This window comes from Hermetia illucens, chromosome 3 (genome assembly GCF_905115235.1).
Source record: "Hermetia illucens chromosome 3, iHerIll2.2.curated.20191125, whole genome shotgun sequence".
Taxonomy (NCBI): domain Eukaryota; kingdom Metazoa; phylum Arthropoda; class Insecta; order Diptera; family Stratiomyidae; genus Hermetia; species Hermetia illucens.
In genome coordinates this window covers 138,044,563-138,068,150 of record NC_051851.1, presented here as the reverse complement: position 1 = coordinate 138,068,150, position 23,588 = coordinate 138,044,563, and the positions used below count along the sequence as shown (strand labels likewise).

The following is a 23,588-nucleotide window of genomic DNA, read 5'->3' as shown; positions in this document are numbered from 1 at the left end:
AAGTGGCAACAACGATGAGATAACTCCGACAAGGGCCGGTGGACAAATACATTGATCCCGTGTATCGAGAACTGGGTAAACCGAAAGCACGGAAAATTGAATTACCACCTGACACAGTTCGTTACGGGACACGGTGGCTATAGGAAGTACTTGCATCGATTCGAGTTGGACGAGTCTCCCAACTGTCCTGAATGCGGTGCTATATCCGAGGACCCGGAGCACGTTATGTTCCATTGTCCCAGATTTCTGCAGCAGAAAAGGAGGTTGAACAGCATCTTAGGGGCGGACATCGAGCCCTTGAACTTGGTGGAAGAGATGCTGAAGTCGGAGGAAAACTGGATGGCGGTAAATGAGGCAGTAGCCGTGGTGCAGACAAAACTCCTGGAGTTGGATCGAGCTCGAAAGGCGGCGCGACGGAGACGTGGCATGGACGAGCTGGTATAGCGAACCAGAGCCTCCCCCGCGAAGTGATACTTCACGATGGTCCCGCGGGGAGGGGCGGAAGAGTGGGAGTGGTTTCAGTGGGTGCGAATCCCACACACTGTTGCAACCTGGGGCAGCAGCGTCTTTCTAAGATTTCCACCTCCATCCATAAAAAAAGGTAGGTCTTGCAGCCACCAGTATGAATGCTAAGCCATGCACTTGGTATAGACTGGTGCCGTTGTTGCTTGTCTCAGCGGGGCTCTAATTGTGGTCACAAAATCAATCTGTGTCTTAAGAAGACCGTAGGATTAAGTCGTCCAGACAGGTGCTCACGTAAAACCCTCAAAGACTCACTGTACGTAGCCCATAATGTACATTATATGCATTTATTACGTCAGGCTATTCACTTTAGTATAATATCAATATACTATGTCTTGAGGTAGAGAAAGGTCTGCTTAACTTTTCCCACCAATATTTCTAGTAGCTTGCTCTATTACCATCTATGCGGCTGTAAAATTCTGATTGTAGAATGAACTTAAGAAGGTTGCCATATAATTCCCAACAATTCCAGGTGCCAGTATATTATATAGTCGCAGCTTCATGACTTTTTTTTAAATTTTTCGGAAGGATTTCAGTTTCGACAAAAAGAGACTTATAACAGTACTGCAGCACTTTTATGGACTCCTCCTATGGTGGGCGCAGCAGCTTCCGAGAAGTGTCCACCCTAACGGGGACCCGCGAGCATGTCTCGAGATTCCAGGGGGTGTCGACTCCCGCCATCGTATATCGGGAAGATACATTCGGCCGCAGTTTCGAAACCGATATCTGATATTCAGCACAGGGTCGGCGAGGTGCCACGGATTCCCCCCGTGCACCATATCCGTGAGGATGAGAATTTCTCTTGGCGGGCTGCGCAAAAGCCAAGAAGGTCGAAAGGAAAGGACAGAGACCACGACGAATCATCGCGAGCCATTAATGCGGCCTTCAGCGTCCGGTGCAAACGTTCCAACATCCCATAGGATTGCATTCCCTGGTCCGTGATGATTACGGCTGATATACAAAGGCGCGGGAAACATTCTCAGCACATGATTGTTGCAGTAATGTCAGTCAGCGGTATTGTTTCAGGCCACCGCGCAAATCTGTCGATAATTGTGAGGCAATTTTGTAATCGTGCGAGCCTCGCAATGGACCAATGATGTCGACGTCGATGGTATGCAAGCGCTTGGTCGACCGAGAGGATACGCCTATTTCCTTTTTGACGTGTTTGTTGACCTTACACTTCTGGCACGCGATGCACTGATTGCTCAAGAGTTTACGTCCTTGGACGGTCAGAATTATTTTCCGGTGACTAACCGGTTCGTCGTCCTGATGCCTGAGTGCGCAAGATCGTGTATTGCGAGAAATACTTCCTTGCAAAAATCGGCCGGAATAAATCGCCAATGTCCTTTGCACTAAGTCTCGTAGAATATGTAGGAAATCGAGCCGAAGACAGGAAACTCCTTGAACTGGAGTTTTTACTCAGGTTCTGAAGCTCTACGTCATCCTTCTGCAACTTCTGTGTTTACCGTATAATCGCGCACGGAGGGGACTGTAACCTCCGAGATTTGTGACAACGCGTCTGCAACGACGTTGTCTTTTCCAGACACGCGGTGGATGTCAGACGGAAACTGATGAAGCTTAGTTGCCGAAGTTGGCGAGGAAACGCTTTGTCGGGCTTTTGTTTATACGCGAACGTAAGGGGTTTGTGGTTCGCGAACAGAGTGAACTGCCTCAAGGAAGAAGCGGAAGTATTTAATGGGAAGATACGCGGCCCAGGATCGTAGGCGCCGAAGTTTCGATGAGCTGGGTTTAGCTGTTTAGAAAAGAAGCTCAACGGTTGCCAGGTTTGGTTCAACCGTTGTTGAAGCGCAGTGCCTACTGCTGTGTCTGAGGCATCGACAAACACACACAAACGGTTTCGAACGCCAGGACGGCCTCTGTAGACCACGCAACCTTGCGCGAATCTTTTGTTTTTGGGTGTGAGCGTTAAGGATAGCCTGGTGATGAGCGGTCTTGGGTATGAAACGACGATAGAAGTTTAAAATGTTTAAAAACCTTCGCAGATCCTCCACGGTTTTGAGGAGCGGGAAACTTGAAATGGCTTGTACTTTGTCTAGGTCTGGTTGATCTTCACACGCGATTCTGAAGACTCGACAGAAGCAAGGTGGAGGGCAACAGCAGTCGTCATGATCGAGGTAGATGGTAGATCCCGAGAGGCAATCATATATCGTAATGGCAACGAGGAAAGATGCGTCGGAGGACCTAGTGGGAAGCCTATCGAGATCTCCCAAGGATTCGGTAAGATCATAGAGGCCTAAAGGGCAGGATGAGCAGCGAAGTGGATGTGATCTTTACTGGGGAAGAGAAACTGAACGACCTAGGTCTGGATCTTCTAAGTATCAAGGCACGAATGGTTTACCGTCACTATCCAAAAGCTGCATCTGCGTGAATTGTGTGGGCAATTTCCAAGGGCAGGATTAGAATAGTGTGTGGTCTACAAGGAGGCAATTTCAAATACATACAGTGGAATCCCAATAGTGCGCACATCGATAATTCGTATTTCCGGCTAATTATAGATATACTATTGCGATAACAACAGAGCTTCCAGCTGTGACAGACTTACCAATATTTGCAAAAAGTTAGGAACCAACAATATATCCGGGCGGAATACTAACGTGGTTCTGAAGACAGCGCGAAAAGCTAAAGTAGTTAACTTCCATCCAGTGGTCAATCTGGTGGAGAAAGCACTTACGGGCATTAGAAAATAGGTTGACAAATTCTTAAGAATACTAACTACTCATATGAGGCTCAAGTCTATGAAGGACACACGACTAGAGCTCGCGAAGGTCAAAGAAAATTTTAAGATTCCATGCGAGAAAGCACATGGTAGATTTCAATCCGTACATGTAATACCCCGATATCATGCTGAACTATCGGTTAACTTCCAAGGAACATCTGATTTACGCAGCCAAGAAAGCGATGAAAGTTGTAGCTAGTATGATGCCCAACACTGGAAGTCTTAAGACACCGAGGTGGCTGCTGTTAGCTAGGGTGTGCACATTCACTTCCCTATATGCACAATCAGTGCAGCTGAAGCCCCATAATATTAATGGCACATAAGAAGAAACTATCGGTAGGACATCGTTCGACCGTGTTAAGGGTTGCTTCCGAATAAAATCTCACGAAGCAGCATTCGTGGTTGTCGAGATGATACCCATTGACATTTTTTCTGAAGAGGTGTGAAGATTGTACGATTGGAAGGTGATGATCATAATGTCGAGGAGTGGCGACGGAAGAAAAATCAGGACGCTTTTCTGTCTGTGTAACCATAGAGATGCCCATTATCATAACGCAGTGTCTGACCGGACATGGTGAATATCGCTTTAATCCCCTCACGATGTAATATCTATATGTTAGGTAGTTGCTTGGGGTATAGCGAGTGAGTGATTGTTTATTGGTGGGTAAAATCTCACACTGTGGCTTTCGGTGCTTTCAACCTCTATCGAAGAATAAAGAGACACCCTCACGCTAGGTCAGAGGTGGTTATGTAGTTGGATCGTTACCAAGGGGCAGTTTGATTGAACCATTCACTCATAAAGGAAACGTGAACGGGCGTCCTGGAAATAGAATAATATTCAACAGCAGCCAGTTTCATGCCTCATCCTTTGTAGAACCAGAATAGATTGGTACCATCGCATTTTCTTAGCACAAACCATTAACCAAGGTTTGAAAATACTAAAATCTACTACCATGCTAACCGAGTTGAAAAGGTGAAGTTACCATGCGAATCAGAAGGGTTTTACCTCGGCAAAAGGGCTGCTTTGAAGTCAACTGACTCTTACCTATAAAAACTACAGTATTTAGTCATGAAACAACAGTCAGAAAAACTAACAAAAATAAAATTTCGGTCTTGAACTACTGTAGAGGCAACAATGCACTGATTGGTGGAAAATAATCAAGCACAAACTTAGGTTATACATAAATTCAAACCGGAACTAATCCTAGTTTTTGTATTGGAACCCAAACCTCAAAAGACAAGCCAACATAAGGCTCCTATCAGCGTTATCTGTTGCAACCAAAGTTTTACTTATGAATATGCATCTGCCTCTGAGGACAAAATAGCTCTCACTTCCGGACAAACCGCCTTCGAGCAAAGCGCTTTCGGGTATATTGGCTACAAGCTCCACAACTCTCGAGTTTCATTAATACGTAGTCGTAGTTGACTAAACCAAAAAACAACATAGAAGACTCGCCTGGCGATGGCCAAGGATTTAGGTATAATGAACGCTTTTGAAGCCTTGGTCTTGCAGTTTGATACCCGAGAACATGAATGTTGAGAGATGGTTTAAGCTTACTGAACCGTCAATGCTAAAAAAAGTGCTTCCTCTAGCCCCCATATGTCCCCATAAGTCCTGAAGCAGCTTCCAGCAAAAAAAAATCCCTATGTCCCTTCCCACCCAGATATCGGTTTTTAATTCTTTAAAGGTGGGTCTTTACCCACTTCCCCTAGGAAGAAAACGAAGTTTCTAGAGAACAACATTTTTTAGAATTGTTAATGGACAAAAGTTTTTTCGCCAGGGGGTCAGTCAAGAGATCATCAATTTTACAATAGCATTCCCTCGTTGGTACGGTCAAAGAGTAGTTTGAGGTCCTAGGGTGAAAGCGCGGATTGATAGCCACTATAGAGCATACAGCCTGGGAGCCAATTGCTGAACCAAAACTAACAGAGCGATTACCAAATTTTATATCGATTTTATATGTTTGCTGGGAGCATGAGCTACTAAGCAGCTAGCCGGCATTCTTTAATATTCAACAATATATCCGAAGAAGAGGCAGAAGAAGGCTGCCTCAAGTAGAGTGTAAAAATCAACCGATGAGCAGTGTCGCACAAATTACCTGGTTTTCGGAGGAAAATAAACAAATGTGGCTCTCTCCAGACCTAAAATTGACTACGTAATAATCAAGCGCGTTCACCTCTCATCCTTGATGAATATCAGAACTATCTCGTTGATTTGTTACTCCACTGCAAATCCTCTCTAACAATCTACTCTGCAGTGCGGTGAAGCGACTTAAGAGACAGAAGATGGAAGCCGAAAGGGAAAACCAAGAATTACAAGTACACCTGCTGGGGAAGTTTTATTGGTAAACCAGAACAATCCAATACACCTTGAAGCTTTAAAACAGCTTTATGAAAACATGTGTGAGATAAAGAATCTACTCCTGTTAAAACTTTGCCATGGATAAGGTCAGCAGAAGTCTAACTGAGCTCCATGTAACATTTTTGAAAACCATTTTCTCCTGTTACACTTGAGCGATGCAGTGCGAACCGTACAATTCCTGCTTCTCAAAGCTGAGCACCTGTGCCTTAAATTTTGAGATTAGTTTCACTACATTAGTGCCCCACTTCAACTGTTCTACCGGAGGATCGGATGCACGTTTTTGGAGAATGTACTCTGATTATGGTAATGCATAACCAATTGTTATGTCATCATCAACGGCACGACAACCGGTATACGGTCTAGGCCTGCCTTAATAAGGAACTCCAGACATTCCGTTTTTGCGCCGAGGTCCACCAATTCGATATCCGTAAAAGCTGTCTGGTGCCATCGCCATCGCTCCATCTCAGGCAGGGTCTGCCTCGTCTTCCTTTTCTACCAACGATATTGCCCTTATAGACTTTCCGGATTGGATCATCCTCATTCATACGGATTAAGTGACCCGCCCACCGTAATCTATTGAGCCGGATTTTATACACAACCTGACGGTCATGGTAGCGCTCATAGATTTCGTCGTTATGTAGGCTTCGGAATCGTCCATCCTCATGTAGGGGGCCAAAAATTCTTCGAAGGATTCTTCTCTCGAACGCGGCCAAGAGTTTGCAATTCTTCTTGCTAAGAATCCAAGTTTCCGAGGAAAACATGAGGACTGGCAAGATCATTGCCTTGTACAGTAAGAGCTTTGACCCTATGGTGAAACGTTTCGAGCGGAATAGTTTTTGTAAGCTGAAATAGGCTCTGTTGGCTGACAACAACCGTGCACGGATTTCATCTCCGTAGCTGTTACGAGTTGTGATTTTCGACCCTAGATAGGAGAAATTATCAACGGTCTTAAAGTTGTATTCTTCTATCCTTATTCTTCCTGTTTGACCAGTGCAGTTTCATGTTGTTGGTTGGTCAAGTTTTCAGGCATACCGGTTAGTTATTTAAAAAAATTTACGACATTATATGCGTTAGTTTACTGAACGGAAGTTCCTTGAATCAACCTTTGGTTACCATAGGGTAACTTCAGCCGAGTATTACGATGAAATGGCATACCCTCAAACATTGAATTTCAAAAGAAACCTATGCTGAACGGTGGGTTTTTTACAAGAAAAAATCGCAAAGGACGAGACTACTAAGCCGTTTAAGTCGGGTTGATTCAGCCCCTCGACAAGGGAAGAGAATTTAAACGTCTGGTCACCAACTAAAGACATTCCAGATAGCAAAGACAATGAACCAGCGTTAACCATCCGACAAATTAGGTATTAGTTTATTTGGTTTATGACTCTTATACGTCAATATATATAGTGGGAGTGAACCCAGCCTGGGCTCATAAAATTCTTAACAGATACAGCATAATTAATCTTGGAGGTGTCAAAAAAAATTCTTAATTTCCAAGTTTCGGCTCATTTGTGCTGTCGGCTCCATGTGGAACCGATTGCTTCCATTAAAGAAGAACATATTTCAGTGACGAAGAAAAAGGATGCTATAATGGAAAGTAAACCTTGAGACTAGTACTCTGATGGAAGCACAACCAGGAGCGTAGCGTAATTGATTTTGCCCACTGCACGCATCCAAAGAGTAGATAGTGGGGCAAAGCACTAATTGAGCCCGCATTACAGTTCCACATCCGACAAATGGATGATTTGGCTAACGAATCTATAGTGACCGTGATGAAATATCATTTTTTTCATAGGCGAAAACGTGCCAATATAAGAACATATTGGGTAAATAAAAGTTTAACGTAAAAGACGTTCGGAGAACGATCACGAAGATGGAAGAATCAACTATGAAGACAGGCTAAATTTTCAAAACTTGTTTGACCTAAATTCGGGTAATATGAGCTGATTTAGTTGGCACTGGGAGTTGTGGTTTAGGGATACAAAAGGCGTCTGAAGGGAATGAATCTACAAATTTCCACTGCTACCAAGATGTTAAGGACACCATGGATACGGACCGACCTGACGGTTACGATTGGTTACCCCCCCAAAACCCCAGAATATTTATCAAACTGAAGCGAGATCCCAGAATCTAAAGTTAGATGACGGGACTCTGCTTCTGCTTCTTCCTTTCTTGTAGCACTGTGCTTCAGTATTCTAGAGACTCGTGGTAGCAAGCGCGAATCCAGCGTCAATTGCTGCAGACGACTACCTGGGAGTTGGTTTGGATTTTGGTGGTTCCAGGTTAAGGCGCATTATAGTTGTGCAGTGCGACCACGTACCAACGAAGATTACCCATCTATTAGAGAAGGATTCTTTCTATGAGCAATTATATTCGAGGACGGGGCAAAATACTGCCACAGGGCCAGTTGAAGTTCGACTGACCGGCTACGAATATCCAAGTAGTGAATTTAAAAGATGTCTTCTGAATATATCTGACAAAGACTTTTGACATCTACACGGCTACACGGTTGTTAGTTGGTTGGTTTTCGGTGCTGACGTTGCTACCATATAATTTGTCTTGTCTTCATTGATGTGCAGCCCAAGATCTTGCCCCAATGGCCGCCTGCTCGCTCTGGATGAAGGCAGTTTGTACGTCTCGGGTGGTTCCTCCCATGGTGTCGATATCGTCAGCATAAGCCAGTAGTTGGATGGACTTAAAGAGGATCGTACCTCTTGCATTTACTTCAGCATCATGGATACTTTCTCAAGGGCCAGGTTAAAGAGGACGCATGATAGGGCATCCCCTTGTCGTAGACCGTTGTTGATGTCGAATGGCCTTGAGAGTGATCCTGTTGCTTTTATCTGGCCTCGCACATTGGTCAGGGTCATCCTAGTCAATTGCTATGTACCTGCATTAAAGGTTCGATATTTATGGTGTCAGCAACTATTTGATATGCAAGAACGCGTCCTGATTTTATATTCTGGTCTAATTAACTTTTCATTTTGTTTATTGACTCACTTATTACTTATTTTTAAACTCAGTGAAAATATGGTAGGCTGAAAAATCGTGACCCATTTTAGCGACACGTAATGCAACCGTTAGATGAATTTAGATTTATATATAGGCCTTCTGCTCACGCAGACGTCATTAACAAAAGACCAGAGAGCGGCTTTCCAAATGCCCAAGTTGATATTAACCGCCTGTCTTAGTATGCTTCCTTAAAGTGTAAAGCTTCAGCTTATGTAATATCATAGTCCATTTTCAGATTAGCAGTATGTACTTACACATTTTTCCAGCCTTATAAAATGTAAAGCACAGATATTTTGATTGGAATGACCTTTCATTTCTTTCTCTCTCGATTGGAATAATATTTCATAGGCAAGAGCGACCAGCAATTCGTTTAGATCAAGCAAAGTCCTTTTAATCTGAAATGTTCTTCTAACCTGACGAATTTCTAATGACTCTAACGCTCTAACGTAATCATAATAACTTCCTCAAATTGAAATAAATTCGATGTCAGCACCGCTCAAATGAAATAAATCTAAACATAGTTTTACAGGAAACTCTGCAGTTAAAACTGAAATTGATTACCAAGCAAGATTTTCGCATTACGTAGTACCACGCAAAAGTTCAACCTATTCCTTTCACTCTGCCTGATTCCTCTCCCCACCTGGAAGTGAATGCTGTTCCCTGCATACCTGCCCTGTTTTCAGAAGGGCGAGGAAGTGAAGCTTAATCAAATATAGAGGCTAAATTGCTCCATTAAATCCCAGCAACGTCAAGCCAGCGGACATTAAATTCCAATCAAAATGTGTCCTTAGGACAGCAATGTATGGATCTGATTATTTCAGGCTTTAATATAGTCTCCTAAGGAGGATTTAGAAATGAAATAAGATTTACGACATTACCGCATAATCAGATCATTTAGTGAATTTAGTAATTTGGAGAGGAAAATCGATAAGTTGAAGTGTGAAATTATGGGTCAGAATATTTAATGTTTTCTAATGTTATTCTGTAAGATCACGAAAGCAAAAAATGACAATGAAATTTTATATTTTTTCTCGTGTTGACAGGAGTTCAGTAGTAACATGAGAAATAGTCCTATTACTGACGATGGTTATAAGTGAGTTTACCGATAAAGATACACTGGCCTAGGTGAGTATGGATTTCACATTTAGTTATGTTTTACGATCTGGCAACTAGGAAGCTCGAAGTTACAGCTCCAACTCTTCTCCTCGGACACCTCGGACCCTGTAGTAGATTACTACTACAGTAAGAGTGAACACATTAATATGGAAGCGATGGATTATAACTCTCCAAGTGATGTGGAGTCATAGACTTCGAACCCACCCCTGATTTTAAGAAATCAGGTCGTGGCCGAGGCACGTATTTTGGAGGCCTCATCAGATTCATGTCCCCCCACTGAGGAATCTGTGGAAGACATGATCTCCACTTCAGTAGAAAGCCGGCACCCAGTGACTAAGGCGCGGTCAGCTAAGAAAGAAGGTCCTTAATGAGAGGAATTGGAAACCTGACTACAGACGGTCTATCGGTGACACTGTTGCCTAATTCTTTTAGAAAATGGAAAAGGAAGGCTTCGCAAATTTCAGCCGCAAAGGAGGGAAGACTACAGACTTGTCTGTCCGAACCTTCTCTTTCGTCTCTATCAGGAAAAGCGGAAGAAAGAGAAGCTGGTGATGCGGACGCAACTGGGATAACAGCGGTATGTGAAAACAGATCCATGCAGCCGGGACACCGTGAACCTGGGAAGACTTCACGCCGACAACAACGGAAGGCACTACGAAAGAAGGCGAAGTTTCTTGGGAATGAGAACGTGGGTGTAAATGCACCACCAAGAGTGAGTGGCGACATCCAGAGAAATTGGAACTTTCAGCGAAAAGTGTTAAGCTGGTGGCCCCGGTTATGTCCACACTGTACGCAGCAGACTCTTCAGTTAGCAGCAGTTGTCACATCAGGCTATATTTATGTCTATAAACATGAAGGTTAGTCAAATTAACCTGCAACCCTCTTCCTATATTCTGGCAGCAAGGCTTTGCTAAGTTGTTGGAATGTCCTTAGATATTTCTGCTACAAGAGCCATGGGTTTGTTTGAATAAAACCTGTGGTATTGGATCAGTAGAGGGGGCTAGGATATTTTTCGGGAGACTGCGTCCTGATGTCAAAGTTGTTAGTAGCCATTAAAGCTGAAAATCGGGTGCAACCTCCGAATTATTTCATGCAAGACCGATTGACGTGAATCTAGATCAATTTCTGCCAAAAGTTACCGGTTTTGTGTCATTTGATTTACGAATTTACGTTTGACGAGTTAACTCGGTCCATATTAAACCTACAAAAAAAAATGAAAGATTCCTTCTTTTTGTTATTTAATATGTTTTGTTTCTTATTAATATCATTTCTACATAAAATGGATGGTTTTCGAGTTATTTACGAAAAACCGAAAACTTGAATAACTCGAAAATTTTCGAGGAATTCGAGGAATTTTCGTTTAACATTTTTTGTTTAGAATTGACCATTAAATCGATTTCTGTGGTTATTTCGAAAAAAAATTCTACCGCAGAGGGTTAGGCGCACATCATTATCATCAACGGTGCAACAAACGGTATCCGGTTTAGGCCTGCCTTAAAAAGGAACTCCACACATCCCGGTTTTGCGGCGAGGTCCATTAAGTCGATATCCCTAAAAGCTGTTTGGCGTCCTGGCCTACGCCATCGCTCCATCTTAGGCAGGGTCTGCCTCGTCTTCTTTTTCTAACATAGATATTGCCCTTATAGACTTTCCGGGTGGGATCGTCCACATCCATACGGATTAAGTGACCCGCCCACCGTAACCTATTGAGCCGGATTTTATCCACAACCGGACGGTCATGGTATCGCTCATAGATTTCGTCATTGTGTAGGCTACGGAATCGTCCATCCTCATGTAGGGGGCCAAAAATTCTTCGGAGGATTCTTCTCTCGAACGCGGCCAAGAGTTCGCAATTTTTCTTGCTAAGAACCCAATTTTCCGAGGAATACATGAGGACTGCAAGATCATAGTCTTGTACAATAAGAGCTTTGACCCTATGGTGAGACGTTTCGAGCGGAACAGTTTTTGTAAGCTGAAATAGGCTCTGTTGGCTGACAACAACTGTGCGCGGATTTCATCATCGTAGTTGTTATCGGTTGTGATTTTCGACTTTGATTTTCCTGTTTGACCAGTGCGGGTTGATGTTTTTGGTTGGTTAGTCTTCGGTGCTGACGTTGCCACCATATATTTTGTCTTGCCTTCATTGATGTGCAGCCCAAGATCCCGCGCCACTCGTCGCCTGCTCGATCTGGATGAAGGCAGTTTGTACGTCTCGGGTGGTTCTTCCCATGATGTCGATATCGTCAGCATAGGCCAGTAGTTGGGGGAACTTAAAGAAGATCGCACCTCTTGCATTTACATCAGCATCACGGATCACTCTCTCGAGGGCCAGGTTAAGGAGGACGCATGATAGGGCATCCCTTGTCGTAGACCGTTGTTGATGTCGAATGGTCTTGAGAGTGATCCTGCTACTTTTATCTGGCCTCACACATTAGTCAGGGTCAGCCTAGTCAGTCTTATTAGTTTCGTCGGGATACCGAATTCTTCCATGGCCGTGTACAGTTTTAACCTGGATATGCTATCATAGGCGGCTTTAAAGTCGATGAATCACTGTTGTCCATATTCCAACAGTTTTTCCACCGCTTGCCGCAGAGAGAAAATCGGATCTGTTGCTGATTTGCCTGCAGTGAAGCCTCTTTGGTATGGGCCAATGATGTTCTGGGCGTATGGCAGCAGAATAGCGGAGAACATCTTATAGCTGGTGCTCAGCAACGTGATACTTCTATAATTGCTGCACTGTATGATATCTCCCTTTTTATGTATGAGACAGATAATGCCTCGTTGCCAATCGTCAGGCATTGATTCGCTGTCCCATACCTTGAGCACAAGTTGATGAACCACTTGGTTTAACTGGTCGCCTCCATATTTAACCAATTCGGCTGTAATTCCATTGGCGCACATCAACGGTACATAACTTTTGTTTCTTATGCCACCTTTTACCGTCACCCCAAATTTCATGTTAATCTAATTTTAAATTTAATTTACAGCACCTAGTTATGGTCCACCCACAATACCAGGTTAATGGCAAGGAAAGAAACGTCATAGTCGCCTCTACTTATTTACCACCTCCGATGACGTTGTTGGGAAAGTAGCAGCAAATACAATCCTAGAGGAGAGAAGCTTTTTGATTTCATCACTTCAGGCTGGGCTGATGACCACAAATGTAAGTTGCGCCTCTAAGGTTCGCGGGGCCAAGAAGGGGTGAAGTAATTGACCTAACAATTTGCAAATTAGAGTTGATTATAGACTAGCGAGTGCTAAATGAAGTTCTACTCTTAAATTGTCGTTACTTAGAATTTATTTTGACTATTGCAGGTGAACAGTCAGACGAAGCCCTAGGAAAACGGATTGGATTCAATGAACTTCTTGGCAATAATGTGCAGCTCCCTAGGCAACTAAGAACTGTTTGAAGATGAATTGAAAACACTGAATCACTTATAGAGTGCTATGAAGAGGCTTGTCCAATTTCCCCGAGGCTAAAGCAATAAAACGGTTGCTTGGACTAGGCGTAAATGCAATAAGAATGAAGACTGGTTAATCTTCCGCAACTCAGCGTGAATATAAGAGGCTCGTTAAGTATTTGAAACGAGATACCTTTAGAGCGTACTGTGAGGCGAAAGAGAGACTTCAGGCTTGTGCAGAGTCCAGGAGATGAGTCGGCCAAGTTGGACTCTCTTAGAAAATCCGACGGTACTTTCAAGACTGGAATCAGTACAAACCCTCTTGGAAGTACACCATCCGAAAGAACTGGTGAGAGAAGTGAAAGGGAGTTAGTGGCGATTCCAGCAACCCCTCCAACACATAAGTGTTGGAAGGAGAACTGGGACACTGCGAAAGCGATTGTTGCCAATGAAAATGCCACTTCAACCCACACGACATAGATGCCATCTATCTAGCGATGCAAAAGGTGCCCTCCTTAAGCACTTAGAACCACTTCTAAGAAATGTTTTTCGAGGACGTCTTGCTCTGGACTACGTCCCTATCTCTTGGCAGAAGGTTAAGTCGTCTTTATATCTAAGCTTGGGAGAGATGACTATTCAAATCTAAAAAACTTCAGACAAATCAACTTAACATAATTTTCGCTTAAATGTATGGCGAGACTGGTTGAGCGTCAAGTTCGTGAGAGGGTGCTAAGATCGCACACACTAAATGAATACCAACTCGCTTACCAGCGTGGAAAGTCCTGTAAGTCTGGTCTTCACTCTTTGGTTTCAAAGATAGAGGACACAACTCCGAAAGGCGATGGGGGTGTTCGTGGACATTGAAGGGGCGTTTCACTGTGCGCATTTTCAGAAATCCTGTGATGTTACCAAAGTGCATAGCGTTGATGAAACTTTAATTGAGTGCATCTTCATATGTTATGCTGGCGCAGAGACTGTTGTATGCTGAAATGGATCTTGATCGCCACCTAACGACGGAAGCGACGAAAGGCTGCTCCGAAGTTGTTGTGCTATCGCCACATCTATGGAGTATGTTAATGGACTCACTCCTATGCGAATTGAAAAATTTGCCAATACACGCTCAGGCTTATCCGAATGACGTGGGTGAGCTTGTTGTTGATCGAGATCTTGGAAAAGTGTGTCGAAGTACACAACGTGCCTTTGATTTGATTGACAATTGTTGCCTCAGGCATGGACTTCCAGAGGGACTTTTTGTAAATCCAAATATAACCGTAATGATACTATTTATAAAAAGGGGAAAACTGGATGAACTTTGCCTCCCAGAGATGAGGGATACAATCCTCAATATGGGGACTTAGACCTTATGTTGCTATCATTAGGCCAATGTGCGCCTAAGCAAAGAACAATGTATCTGGGAATTACCGGTGCCATGAGCACGACATCCGGTGCAACTCCAAATACATTACCTAATTTGCAGGTCTAGGATTTGTTTATTCAAAGCACTGCAATGACTAATTCGATTAGATCTATGGAGAAACAGTGGAATGGGTAGTACAAAGCATTAGAAGAGTTATTGGGAGAATCGGATCCAGTTTTCGCAATGCCTTCTGATTCTCGAATCCCCATACACACTTTTGATAGAAGGTTATCTTGAAACGTAGAGAGAATTGGAACGAACCAGAAGCCTTAATAATTGACAGGCGTTTGAAGGGCAGGCGCATCGCGATCTGTAGCGATAGTCAAGTTGCAATGAGGAAGCCGTGTAGTTCTTTGATCACTTCAGAAATTGTTCAGGAATGCAGAAACTGTTTGAACTCTATTTCTAAAGTTCCACTACTCTGCGTGCCCGGTAAATGTGGTGTGGAGGGAAAATGAAATCTCGGATGCTTGCTGAGGCAAGCATGGGTTCAATTTACCCCAGGCGCGGGCCGGAACCAACAATTGGTATGTCAGTAACATTGGCTAATGCTGCTATCAAAAATTGAAAACAACCTTACCATATTGACAGGTGGCAGAGCCTTAATGCTGCTAAACACATTCCGGCTGCTTCCAATACTAACGTTCTTTATGACAAAAAGGGAGTCATTAAAAATTCGTCAGAACAATCGTAGCTAAAAGTAATTTTCATAAAGTTTCAATTTGGGGCAACTGTAAAAGAGCTGGAAAATATTCAATTTTAACCGTTCCGTTTGAATGCTTCCGTTCAATAAATTAAATATTTACTGGAATAGTATTTATATAATGCATTAATAATAGATTCGTGATGGTTAATTGCTTTTCCGCTGTCATTGATCAACAAACTTGATAACAACTTTGCGTGCGAGTGTTAAGCAACAATAGTCATCGTTGATGTAGAGTTAGTAAACTAGCATTCTACAAGTTACATTCACTGCATGGAATAAAGCGTATTATGGCATATTGGTATCAACAAGTTTCACCATTGGCTGATTACGGCGAATAGTATGCATTAAAATTTGAAACAAACCAAGCATCTTTCTGCTAAAAATATTAAATAGTGCATCTATTTCACTCTCAGCATAATTTTCAAACAAAGCCTCGGGATAATCATTGCCCTAATTTTTGAAAAGAGGTCCTTTTTATTCCCATACATAAAGTGGTGATACTACGTCACTTCTTTCCTTTTGCTTCAAAGTCCTTGCGAGATATCATCATCAACTTGTTAATCATATACTAGGCCACTAGGTTTTTTAGCGTTTAGCTGACGCCGAATGAAACGATGCCGAACTTTCTGCGTCAGCTTGATGCTCTGCATGACGTTTCGGGCACGGAGTGGTGAATCTTGTAGGCGATAATTTTAATGCTAGGGCCCTTGAATGGGGTATGCCCCAGGCAGACTCCAGAGGGAAACGGGTTCGGGAAATGGCAGCGAGAACTGGGATTATAGTTTTAAATACCGGATCCACACTAACGTTTTGGCATCCAGGCTACGAAGGAAACATCCCTGACATCACTTTGTGTCGGAATGTTTACACGCCAGCGAGGAAGCATGCGCCATAAAAGCTGGATCAGCAAAAAGTAGACACTACAGCGCGATAAATGAAAGCAAAGCTCGTGGCTGGCAGAACCTGATCAACAAAGTGAACGACTCGTGGGACTTGGCTATAAACTCATCACCAGGAAAATTGGAAAAGTACCGACCAGATGGACCATATTGTACAGACATTATTCCCCAGATATCCTGATGGTATCCTGGTGGAAGTTTACATACTGGTTTTCCGCCGACGACCAGACTTGCTTGGGGCGTTCAACGGTTGCTTGAAGGAAGTCATTTATCCTTGCCGCTGGAAGGTAGCGAGACTTGCGCTGATCAGCAAGAGAAAAGGAGACCTGGAGCTGCTTGACACGGCCGAGAAAGGGCTCGAAAAGCTCATCAGGAGTAGACTCGCTAAAGCAATCTGCGCTGTCGGGGATTTATTCCCAAGGAAGTTCAGGTTCAGGACAGGGAGATCCATGGTGGATGCTGTTATGGAGGTCGTGGATGCGGTTCATCGAGCCGAGGCACACAGCCACCGATCTCGACGGATAGTGCTCCTCATAACGCTTGATGTCACGAATGCCTTCGATCCCGGAAGATGAACACATATTTTAGGCACATTAGAAAACTCACTATGCAATTATCATCGATTTCAGAGATGTGCTTTTGTTTTTATTTTCCTTGGTCGTTTCCACTTCTCTCGTGTGCCCTCCCCAGTTTACCAAAACCTTTTGGTTTATCCTGCGTAACTTACAGTCTGAACAAGTTACTTTAAGTTTTCCGCAGGACTCGCGTTTCAATTCATAGCCTTCGGGGGTTCTGGTTTCGTTTTGATTTGATGTATTCTACTCGATGGCATCATGTTCATTTTCAACCTTTTATTAGTCTTTTAAGTTTTGCAGCAGCCGCTGAGTGTGTGACCACTATTTCTCACTTGCAATTGCGAAGGCGTAACAAGACCCACGGTCAGGATAGCAGGAGATGCACAAATAAATTAGATTGCAGCATTATGTAGGTATAGCGTATCAAGAAAGAGTAGGCTAAAGATGTAAGCGGGAAACTGCTCGTTAGGTTATTGGTCGACATAGAAAGTGAAGAAAGACCTCTATTACCCACGTCTGATAAATTGTGCAGCTTTTCGTGGGGATCCGAAATTCCACTTTCAAAAAACACACATACCATACAATGACGATGCTCAGCTCTCCAATGTCCTTCCTTGGATTCAAATTGAGTTTAATTATGGATGTTTGTACCCGGCTTTGTGCTGAGTCCTATTGACATGAAGGTCGATAGAAAGTTTGGCGCTGTGAACTTCCACGCATGCGATGGAGCGAGGAGAATCCCTACACCTAAGAAAGAAGTGCAAAATTTTTTTTTCACCGAATGTGAGGGGTTTCAAGTGGTCTGGAGGAGTACTTTCTGAGGCATTAGTTTTGACATTGGTTGAAAAGCAGAGGAGTATGGGTGTTGCAGTGGCCGCGGCTTTATGACATTGACAACATTTTCTTTGCCTTGTCGAGGACAAGCTGACGATAGAATGCGTCTAATAACATGCAATATTCCTTGGTTTTCTCCTGTCCTAATATTCCCTAGTCTTCCCTAATTGCCTACTTGTTAGCACTGATGAAGGGAAAACGTGGTTCCCGAAATATCGGTATTTGCAAGAATAAATATCCACACCAAACAACAAGCTAAGGATTAGTTAGGTTATTGTTATCCATTTTACAAGTCAAGCTTTCCGATTTCGTGCTTGTAACACCGTGAAGCGGGAAACAAACTCTAAATTTGAAAACGTCGACTAGGCCAATCAGAGTATCTAGGCTTCGAAATACTTTCTAATAATATTACAGTAATACAGTCACTAACATGTTTTACAGCCGAAAGAACAGATTTGGCTCCTTTTTTGACGATTAAAGAAAGAAGAAAGATCTCCAATTGCCGTACAAGTGGGAGTAGCAGCTCCGGAGAAACTGCAATGAGTGGTTTCTTGCAACCATCAAAAGAGTCTTCATTGGATATGTTCATAGATTCGTTTCCGTAATTCCATACGTGGCCGAAAAAGAGCATTTTTAATGGCTGCCCAGTGCTGCCCCCAGCTCACAAGCAAAGGCAAGTAACCATTAGATGGTGATTCCTTTCGAGGTCAATATATCGGCGCCATATCCTGAAGGCAACTCCTGAATTTACTGCTGATTGGAATGTGATCAATTTAACTGCTCGTACGTTGTTAGGAGGTTGAAACCCGATTGATTTTGTGGCAGGCTCAAATATTGTGCAATCAATGACGACGCGGTGGGGTTTGCAGAAATCCACAAGCTTTCCACCACTATTCTTATAGTTGTGGAGACTATGTTTGCAATTGTCCTTATTCTGGACCGGAATCTCGCAACATTCTGTCCGAAATCTGCTCCCCGGCAACCACTTCGTGGTTGCTATAAACATTAATTCGATACCGAAGAATTTTCAAAGTACAGTAGCACAATTCTGCTAAAGGGGGAGGTGTGCTCTCCAGAGTCCAACCATCTAAAATCATTCAGAGTGTCAGGTTGGCAAAGTTGGGACTATCGTTCGTTGTCGTGGACCGTACGCATGTTCCAAAGATCAACTCGTGTCCCCTAGTACGATACCTAAAATTTATGAACGAGTCCGTCTTTATTAAAGTAATAGATAACTTTTTACTTTCTTAATCCCCAGCTCAAAGGGAAGCCATCTGAGGTAAAAAAGCGACTCGTCCCTTCTTCTTTCTCAAACGGACTTGGGACCGTCTTTGGCAGAGGTACCTCGTACCGAAGCAAATTTTAGTTTATTTTTTTTTAAATTAGGGGAGGTTTATCTTAGAGGGATTTAACTGTACATATGGCACACATTTATGAATCAATACAATTTATTTTTTATTGAATTTATGTGTGAAATGAAAATATATTTTGCTTTGTTGAGAAAATACCGAACAGATGTTGATTATGTATCAAAATACACTTTCAAGCATATCATTAATCTGAAATCAACAATAAAACACGCAATGATTATCAATGTTTCATCATTTCGACCACAAAAAAGCTGGTCTATTAATTTTTCAATTCCTCTTTCTACCATCCATGTATCAATATTGCGGTGCACTATATCTTTCGCTTGATATTTGCTTTGTTTTTCTCTTCACGCCAAAAAGAACCAGATAATTTCCTAAGAAATGCCAAAAACTTTTCAACCATGAAGAAGATTTCGGTGATTCATCAAGACCAAAATGAAACAATGGTCGGTTTCTGCCTAGCTTTTGTTGAAACCATATGCTGGCAGCTATTGCAGTTGTGAAAATATAAACTTGTTTTAAACTTAATATGTACATAGATTATCCAAGGAGAGGAACTGTAGACGGAGAGAGGCGCAGAACATTGAACCTACCAGTGCAGCAGCAAATTCACGGCTTTCGTCGCTTTAACAGCTTTTTGTAAAAGCATGTAGAGGTTTTCTTTTTATTTTTCCCGTTCAACTAATTGCAAAAATATCTTCATTTGACATGTTTTACTGTTATTGCAGAAAGCGTCATATTCCCCATGCACATTCATTCAGGAACTATGTACTAAATATCCATAAATTTCCATAAATTACTCTCTTATCTGATCCTCATTCATTCATGCACGCGTCACTCTACATAATTTATTGCAAAGCAATATCGAATAAACGGTCGATTCCAGGAAGTTATTGTTACAGTCTGAAAAGGGCATAGTTTGCTATTATACGTCCTCACCCCCTCGCTTGTGCTGCAAACATCAAAAAAGCTCAACTTCCTTTAAAAATCGCTGAAACAAAAACCCTGCCAAAATAGAGGACTACTCACCTGGCGCTAATGCAGATGTTTTCGAATCCGTGGACCACCTGCAAACGAAATAAGAGAAATGCATGAAATCTATTTATCCAGCAATCAAGGGAGAAAGATGGAAAGGTATTAGATCTCTACCATCCGTCCATCGCCTGAATGGACGCCTAAAAACACGAGCAAGAAACGCTAACTTTGTTTTTATCAGAAATCGATTCAGCTATCCGCAGCAGTCAGGGATGAACGATGAGTTCACTGATAAAAATTTATCGAAGCATTATTAAAGAAAAAGTTTATTTGCCATGGGAAATTGCTGTTGACCCAGTTTTTATTATGACAAACAAAGTTTTCGAATTGAATCCAATTGAAAAGAACTGGATGGATTGAACAGGGGTTGCAAAAGTTCAGAAAGTAATTACTAGAGGCTGCTCAGTTTGACATTGAAGGTTTCTCACCCTCTTCGTTGGAGCCATGTAGATCAAGTATAAGAGGCACTGATATCAAAGCACCTTTGTCGGGATATTACAAAGGACCACTTGGGAATTATCACTTATTCTAAAAGAAGAATTATTTAGGGATGAAATTCCAAGGGACAAAGAAAAAGCTATAAAGTGACGCGAAAAAGCTAAAAAGTGACGCGAAAAAGCGAATATTTATTGATTGTTACCTTTACTGATTAGATTGCTGCAAAAAGTGTCAGGAAATGAAGGCAAAGCGGAAGGAGAGGGATAAAAACTCATCAGACGGAAATCCATAGCTTTGTTGCAACTCTCAACTCGGTTTCCCTTCCCGTATAACATCTCTATAATGGAGTTGTTCAATAAGTTTGCTATCGTCCATTTAACCCGCATGCAATGTAGAATGAAGAGCAACATTGCGAATGACCACGTCAGTCCTAAGGTTGTATCTGATCCATGGTAAAAAGGGATACAAAATACAAATGATACAACAGACTGCGGATTATTCAATTAGCAGTGTCACACGAAATGGTTGTTGGAAGTACCTGGTTTGTGCGGAAAGCGGTCCACAAACATACATCGGTCTCTCCAGACGGGACCATTTTCAACCACATTGACCTAGTGTTGATCGAACACCTCCCCCACCTCTCAGCCTTGATGAATATCAGAACATATAGGGGGGCCAATATAGACTCGGACCACTATTTCGTTGGCATGGTGCTCCGAGCTCGAATTACGACACCACCTACAATCCCCTCTGACAATCAGGTGAGAGTGAATACTGAATACTGAAACCATCCACAACACAGCCCTCCGCAACACCTATAAGAGGGAAATGGATGCCGCAATAACCGCAGTCAACAGAGATCCTGGAGATGAATCATCAACAAATGATCTTCACAATCACCTGAAGAACATTATCATTGGTATGGCCACAAAGATACTTGGTCCCAGCAACAAAAAAAAAGTCGGAACGGCTGGTTTGACGATGAATGTAAGCTAACAATGGAACGGAAGAATGCCGCATACCGAGTAATGTTGCATTCTCAAAGAACGTGGGCATGTGGAGAGACTTATCACACTCCGTCGAGCAGAGAATCGACTTCACAGGTGGAAAAAGGAAGCCTGGGAGAACCAACAAGTCTGTGAACTAGAAAAGTACAGGGAGCAACCGCACCAGGCGCGGAAGTTTTACCAACAAGTCAGCAGGAAGAAGCCTTATACACTTCGATGTTCACCCTGCTGGAGTGGAGTACTTTATTGAGCTACTGAGCAACCAGAACATCAGCGAGTTGGAGGTCCCGCCAAATGAAGACGACAGACAAATACTGTCACCACCAAGTATAGGAGAAACAGTCCGTGCAATTCGTCGGCTAAAAAATCATAAGCCACCAGAAGCCGATGGAATTACAGCCGAATTGGTTTAATATGGAGGCGACCAGTTACACCAAGTGGTTCATCAATTTGTGCTCAAGGTATGGGACAGCGAATCAATGCCTGACGATTGGCAACGAGGCATTATCTGTTTCACACATAAAAAGCGAGATATCACACAGTGCAGCAATTATACAGGTATCACGTTGCTGAGTGCCATCTATAAGATATTCTCCCCTATCTTGCTAGGCCGGATAGCCCCGTACAACCAGAACATCATTGGCCCATACCAAAGAGGCTTCACTCCAGGCAATCAGCAACAGATCAGATTTTCTCTCTGCGACAAGCGATGGAAAACCTGTTGGAATATGGACATCAGTTACACCATCTCATCATCGACTTTAAAGCCGCCTATGATACCATAGCCAGGATAAAACGGTACACGGGCATGAGAGAATTCGGTAGCCCGACGAAATTGTTAAGACTGACTAGGCTGATCCTGACCAATGTGGGAGGCCAGATAAAAGTAGCAGGATCGCTCCCAAGACCAATCGACATCAACAACGGTCTCCAACAAGGTGATGCCCTTTCATGCGTCCTCTTTAACCTGGCCCTCGAGAAAATGATCTGTGATGCTGATGTAAATGCAAGAGGTACGATCCTCTTTAAATCCACCCAACTACTGGATGAGGATGATCCCACCCGGAAAATCTATAAGGGCAATATCTATGGTCGAAAAAGAAGACGAGGCAGACTCTGCCTAAGTTGGAGCGATGGCGTAGGTCAGGACGCCAGACAACTTTTAGGGATATTGAATTGGTGGACCTCTGCGCAGAAACCGGGATGTCTGGAGTTCCTTAGTAAGGCAGGCCTAGACCGGATACCAGTTGTCGCGCTGTTGATGATTGCAGAATTGAATTAGACATGCAGTTCATGGTAAGGCGAAGTGCTAACCCTTGTCTGTACAAAGACCAGTAGTAGCACAAACTCTGAAGAAAACGCCAGAGAAGCTACTCCTTCCGCCACAGCTAAGCAAATCCTAACGGAAGACATGTTTTCTAGAGAACTAAGATGAAAGAAAGCGAAAGACGCGCGAAGGAAGGGGGGGGGGCAATTCTGCACAAGGGCGCACATGCCCTCTACCCGAGCTTAAAATCGGAGGTGAAGGCGCTTCAGTATTTGCGGGCGACCCTTTACCATCAATTCTACCAGCTGTTAACTCTAGATCGACTCTGGGCAACGCATCAGTTAAGTTGCTACAAATGAGAATAAGTCGGGAAATGGACGCTTCAGGTATGAAAGGTTTGTGTATTTTTTATATAGAGACATTTAAGTGTGAATTTGCCCCATTAGTACGTAGCACGTAATATATGCACATATTATGTGAGACTATCCACTTTTGAGTGATATTGACAGTCTTGAATTGTCTATTATAGCTTTGTTAGTAATAGTGCGATTTTCACCAAACTTGGTACGATTATGCTCTATGTTAGAGCTTACATTACTGCAAAATCTCATGGATGAAGGGGGGCTTGGCAGCCAATTACTAAAAATTATAGTTATATACTATTATTACCTTTATTTAAAGGGATATAATCGCAACCTCCTGATTTTTTTAGATTTTTCGATTGGGCAGTTTCTGAGAATGAACCCGTTGAAAAAAAATGATCATTTCCGACCACCACAACCAGATTCAGATCCATGAGGAGGAGCGTACAAGTCTGTTATGTCAGCAATAAAAGGCAAAAGGTCCCCTCCTATTATGTACCATAGATTATTGTGGGAGACAGTTTCGCC

At 42.9% G+C, this 23,588-nt stretch overlaps 1 protein-coding gene across 1 annotated transcript in view; it reads right to left on the bottom strand.

Moving 5' to 3' along the window:
- LOC119652878 (protein numb) overlaps nucleotides 1-23,588 on the bottom strand; it is a 252,661-nt gene that overhangs the window by 191,955 nt on the left and 37,118 nt on the right. The window contains exon 2 of the mRNA XM_038057242.1: nucleotides 19,981-20,018. The gene's annotated coding sequence lies outside the window, so the exon portion shown is untranslated. The remainder of the gene's footprint in view (nucleotides 1-19,980; nucleotides 20,019-23,588) is intronic.